This window comes from Miscanthus floridulus, chromosome 16, assembly GCF_019320115.1.
Source record: "Miscanthus floridulus cultivar M001 chromosome 16, ASM1932011v1, whole genome shotgun sequence".
NCBI lineage: Eukaryota > Viridiplantae > Streptophyta > Magnoliopsida > Poales > Poaceae > Miscanthus > Miscanthus floridulus.
The window spans coordinates 78,602,516-78,609,176 of record NC_089595.1 but is presented as its reverse complement, the minus strand read 5'-3'; positions in this window follow the sequence as shown (position 1 = coordinate 78,609,176).

Below are 6,661 nucleotides of genomic sequence, written 5' to 3'. Positions count from 1 at the left end.
TATTACCATGTGTAAAGATTATGGACAAGTTTCATCAACCCAAATTGATAGCATTAGCTGCCTCTACATATGTGCTAAGAGTTTGGATTTGAAAGCTTGCACATATGCATGGATTAGAAGATTGGAAGAGTATTAGCTACCAAATGATGATAAGGTGTAAAGAATGGACCTTTGAAGCGTGATACCAATCGGAGTTATCATTTGAACACCATCCTTAACACCATTAGTAACTAGACATTCACAAAAACTAGAAAATCCTATGAGATCAACATTATATGAAGGGGTCTAGTTTTTTCAAGATAAGCATAAATCTAGTTACTCTTCCTATGCATGCTAGTGCTTCATTCATCATTCAAGTTACTACTAGCATACACCACACAAGCATGGATATGGAATTTAAAACTTGTGCCATGCAAGCAAACATATGTAATGCACATACAAATGCAACATTACAAATGCAACATACAAGTTTATGAGCTTGCTCCCCCTACTTGCATGCTTCAAATTGTAATTGATCCCCTTACAAAGGGGTCTAGTTTTTACAAGATAAGCATAAATCTAGTTACTCTTCCTATGCATGCTAGTGCTTCATTCATCATTCAAGTTACTACTAGAATACACCACACAAGCATGGATATGGAATTTAAAACTTGTGTCATGCAAGCAAATAAATGTAATGCACATATAAATGCAACATACAAGTTTATGAGCTTGCTCCTCCTACTTGTGTGCTTCAAATTTTAATTGATCCCCTTACAATGTCATTTTATTTGTTTGCTCCCCCTATCTTTACTATCTTTGCCCCTTACAATGTCATTTCATTTGTCATTTTATTTGTTTGCTCTCCCTATCTTTACTATCTTTGTGAATTTCTCTACCTCTTTGTCAACTATGTGAAGTGAGGATCATTTTCCTAATTTGGTTTAATCTAGATCACTTGTAAAAGATATTTAACTTGGTTTGATCCAAGGACAAGCTTCTTCACACCTCGAAATAAGGGTTATCATGCATCATGTTGAGTTAAACACTTATAGCTCATTTTCTAGATTAAACACTAGGTTCACAAGCCCATAAACATGTCATATGCTACCACTAGATCATTTCAAGCATACAAGCAATAGTGGTACCATACAAGCATCAAATTTATTTGATTTTCATGAATGAGCCTAAGACATGTGAGGAATGACTAGATGCACTAAAAAAGTCCTTAGTAATGGATGAATGACACGTCAATCAACTTTACCTTACTTTTGCTCGAAGGAGAGGCATGTCATATAATGGGGCGCATCAACACATATTTGAGAAGTCAAGTATGTTAAATTCATTCCTTAGCTTGCAAAATCTCTTCTCATCAAGTGTCTTGGTGAAGATATAGGCAAGTTGATCATCGGTGCCCACACTCTCAATGCAAATGTCCCTTTTTTGTTTGTGATCTCTTATGAAATGGTAGCGGGCATCAATGTGCTTTGTTCTTGCATGTTGAACCGGATTGTTGGTGAGCTTGATTGCACTCTCATTGTCACATAGCAATATCACTTGCTTGAACTTGATTCCAAAATCACTCAAAGTAGCCGTCATCCATAGTAATTGTGCACAACAACTACCGGCCGAAATGTACTTTGCTTTGACGGTTGAAAGTGCTACACTATTTTGCTTCTTTGATAACTAAGACACAAGCAATCTTCCCAATAGTTGACATGTGCCAGATGTGCTCTTTCTCTCAACTTTGCATCCTGCATAATCGGAGTCTGAATATCCAATCAACTCAAATCTTGCTTCTTTGGGATACCACAATCCAATATTTTGTGTATGCTTCAAGTACTTCAATATTCTCTTGGTTGCCTTCAAATGACTCACAAATGTGCCATTCTTCATTTGCTTTATTTGAAAACCAAGGAAGTAACTAAGCTCTCCAATCATGGACATCTCAAACTCACTTGCCATCATCTTTCCAAACTCCTTATAAAAATCTTGATTGGTCGATCCAAATATGATATCATCAACATAGATTTGCAACACAAATAAGTCATTGCCAAGCTTCTTGGTGAAGAGAGTGGTGTCAACCTTTCCCATCTTGAACCTCTTAGAGAGTAGTAAATCCCTTAATCTCTCATACCATGCTCTAGGTGCTTGTTTCAATCCATACACAGCCTTTTTCAACTTATAGACATGGTTGGGCTTCTTCTTATCTTCAAAATCAGGAGGTTGCTCAACATACACAAGCTCATTGATGTACCCATTGATAAATGCACTCTTCACATCTATTTGATACAACTTGATGTCATGGGCATAAGCATAGGCTAACAAGATCCTAATTGCTTCCAATCTTACAACCAGAGCATATGTTTCTTCAAAGTTAAGACCTTTAACTTGAGTGTAACCTTGAGCCATTAATCTTTCTTTGTTTCTTACAACTATCCCATCTTGATCTTGCTTGTTCTGAAAGACCCATTTTGTTCCAATCACATTATGATTCTTAGGTCTCTCAACTAACTCCCATACTTGATTTCTTATGAAGTTGTTTAGCTCTTCATGCAGAGCATTTACCCAATCAACATCATTCAAAGCTTCATCTATCTTCTTTGGTTTAATGGATGAGACAAATGAGAAGTGTTCATAAAATGATGCTAATCTTGATCTTGTTTGCACACCTCTAGAGATATCACCAATTATAGAGTCCAATGAATGATCTCTTGCAACATTGGTTGGTTGTAGCACTTGCACTTGATTGCTTGCATTTGATTGATCACTTGGTTGAGATGATAAACTAGCCACTTGTTGTTGATCTTGCACTCTATCATCACTAGCACTTGCTTGAACTTGATCATGAGAACTACTAGCTTGCACATTTGAGTTAGAGAGCACTTGATCTTTGTCATCTTCAACATTGATCACCTCTCTAGGCCTTATGTCACCAATGTCTATGTTCTTTATTGCATTGACCAATTGAATGTCTCTCACATCATCTAGATTCTCATCTTCCTCTTGGGAACCATTGGTTTCATCAAATTCCACATCATGAACCTCCTCAAGAGTACCACTAGCTAAATTCTAAACTCTATAAGCCTTACTAGTAGTGAAGTAACCACGCAAGAAACATTCATCACATTTCTTCTCAAACTTGCTTAATCTTGTGTCTTTCTTCAATATGTAGCATTTGCAACCAAAAATCCAGAAGTATGCAATATTGGGCTTTCTTCCATTTAAGAGCTCATAAGGTGTCTTCTCCATCATGGGGTAACAATAGAGTCGGTTGCTATAGTAGCAAGCCGTGTTGATTGCTTCAGCCAAAAATGAAAGACTCACATTGTACTCACTCAACATTGATCTTGCCATATCAATCAAGGTTCTATTCTTTCTCTCAACTAGGCCATTTGATTGAGGAGTGTACTTGGTCGAGAATTGGTGCATAATTCCAAACTCATCACATAAATCATCCACTCTTATGTTCTTGAATTCATTTCCATTGTCACTTCTCACTTTCTTTATAGTGGTTACAAACTCATTGTGAATTCTCTTGATGAATGTTTTGAAGGTTGCAAACACATCACTCTTGTCAATAACAAAGAACATCTATGTATATCTAGCAAAATCATACACTATCACAAATCCATATTTGTTTCCACAAATACTAGTGTATGTGGTTGGTCCAAACAAGTCCATGTGCAACAACTCAAATGCTTTGGATGTGCTCATCATGTACTTCTTAGGATGTGTGTTGCCAACTTGTTTTCTGGCTTGACATACACTACAAAGCTTATCCTTCTCAAATGTGACATCTTTCAAACCTCTAACTAGGTCATACTAAATCAACTTGTTCAATTGTTTTATTCCAACATGACCAAGCCTTCTATGTCATAACCAACCCATGCTAGACTTAGTGATCAAACATGTTGACAATTAAGCTTCTCTAGTATTGAAATCAACCAAGTATAGATTCTCATATCTAAAACCTTTGAATATTAAGTTAGAGCCATCTACACTTATGATCTCTACATTATCCACACCAAATATGCATTTGAAACCAAGATCACACAATTAAGCTACCGATAATAGGTTGAAGTTCAAGCTCTCTACTAGTAGCACATTGGAAATGCTCAAGTCATTGGATATTGCAATCTTACCAAGCCCCTTGACCTTGCCTTTACCATTGTCACAAAATGTTATGCTATCAACCCCATTTTTATCATTTGAGTTGATTGAATTGAACATTCTTGAATCGACGATCATGTGTTGTGTGCACCCACTATCAAGCACCCAATGCCTTCCTCTGGCTTTATAATTGACCTACAAAAGAAGATCAATTCCTTTTAGGACCCAAACTTTCTTGGGTCCTTAAAGGTTAGTTACCAAGGTCTTTGGTACCCAAATGGTCTTCTTCTTTGGGCCCATAATTGGTGTACCAATGAACTTAGCCTTCATACCATTAGCACCCATAACAAGCATGTAACAAGAATCAAATCTAATCAATGATACATTTGGTTGTTTGTTCTTGTTAGTCTTGCAATATTGCTCTATATACCCAACTTGCTTGCATCTATTGTAAAACCGACCATTGCCCTTCACAAAGCTAGCTTTGGGAGTGACAAAAGCCACCTTGCATTTCATGGAGGTATAGTCTAATCCCTCTTTGTTGAGAGAAAACCTTTGGCTACCCAAGCACTTTAGCAAGCGGGCATCTCCACCATAGGCATTGCCTAAGGCATGAGTGAGCTTATTCACCTCCTTCTTGAGGGTTTTATTTTCCACCATTAGTGAGGTATCACAAGTGAAACCATTACTCAAAGGTGAAGTAGAAGTGGTAGTGCTACAAGAAGGGTTAATGGGAGCAACAACAATAGGTTTATAAAAAGATTCATCAAGAATATCACATGTTAGTCCCACATCACATGACACAATCACTTGTTCCTTCTTGGCTTCTTCCTCCTTGACTTGCTTGAGGAGAGAGGAGTGAGCCTTTTAAAGCTTAGAGTGAGCTTTGCCAAGCATCTCATGGTCTTCCCTTAGTCTCTCATGAGAGGCATTTAGCTCATCAAAGAATTGCTCAAGAGATTTGATCTTCTTGTGCAATTCTTTGCACTCATTTCTCTTCATCTCAAAGCAAGTGTGCACTTGCTCACACATGTCCATGAGGTACTCCTTAGTGTACTCCTTATCATCATCACTTCTACGATCATCACTTTCATAATCATTATCACTCACATCATATTTTACCTTGATAGGCTTTGCTATGAGGCATGTTGATGGAGTATCGAAGATGGAAGGCTTATTGTTGATGGCAATGCTTGTTAGTGTTTTCTTCATAGATTTCTTGCCATCATCACTAGAGCCATCACTATCTGAAGATCCATCACTATCCCAAGTGACCACATAGCCTCCACCCTTCTTCTTCTTTTGGAAGGTCATCTTCTTCTCCTTCTTTTCTTTCTTGTCCTTCTTGTGCTTCTTCTTCTTATCCTCATCATTGTCACTATTGTAGGAATAATCTGCTACAACGTGATTAGGGCTCTTGCAATTTTAGCATCTCCTCACACATTCTTTGCTCTTATTGTTGTCTCTTCCCTTTCTTGCACCATAGCCCTTCTTCTTCATGAATCTTCCAAACTTGCACACAAAGAGAGTCATGGCTTCATCATCAATGTCACTAGCATCTTCATTATCACTTGATTCTTCTTTCTTAGACTTGCCCTTATCCTTTGATGATGAGCTAGCCTTGAATGCTATGCTCTTCTTCTTCTTGTCTTCATCTTCCTTCTTCTCATCCTTGTCAACCCCTTCCCTTTTCACATAGTATGTCTCTTGTGTCATGATATCACCTAGTACTTGGTTAGGGGTGAGTTGCTTCAATCATCCTCTAATGATGATCAATCTCAATGTCTCAAATCTAGGAGGTAAGCACATTAAGAACCGATGAGAGACATCATCATCATTGATCTTCTCTCCCAAAGCCTTCAAGTCATTGGCAATAACTTACAATCTATGGAACATCTCTGGAATGCTCTCATCATCCTTCATCTTGAAGCTTGTCAACTTGTCCTTGAGGATGTATAGCTTGGCACTATTCACCACTGGTGTGCCCTTATAGGTCTCCTACAACCTCTTCCACACTTCACTATCTCTCTCACAATCCTTGATTTACTCAAACACCTTGGAATCAATGCCATTGTATTGCATTGCTTGTTGGCCTTGTCGGTGTTGGTGAGATTGTCCGGATCAAGAATGACATAGTCACTCTCATTCCCATCCCACATTTGATCATTGATTGAACCAAGATATATCTTTATTTTCTCTTCCAATAATCATAGCATGTGCCATCAAAGAAATGTGATTTGCCCCCCATATGGTTGAACACAACTTGAGCCATAATTTAACACTGAGGTTGTTAAGCCTTCAGTCAAATTATGACCACGGCTCCCATACCACTTGAAAGATCCTAATATGGCTAGAAGGGGGGTGAATATCCTATTTAAAAATCTACAAGTTCACTAGAGCAATTTGATTAGTATGACAAATAGCAAAATACAAACTTGCTCTAGCTCTACAAGGGTTGCAAGCCACCTATCCAACAATTCTAGTTACTATAATCACTATGCACACAATTGGCTAAGTCACTACTCACTAAGAGCTCTCACACTTGCTACACTAAAGAGCTCCACTAGAT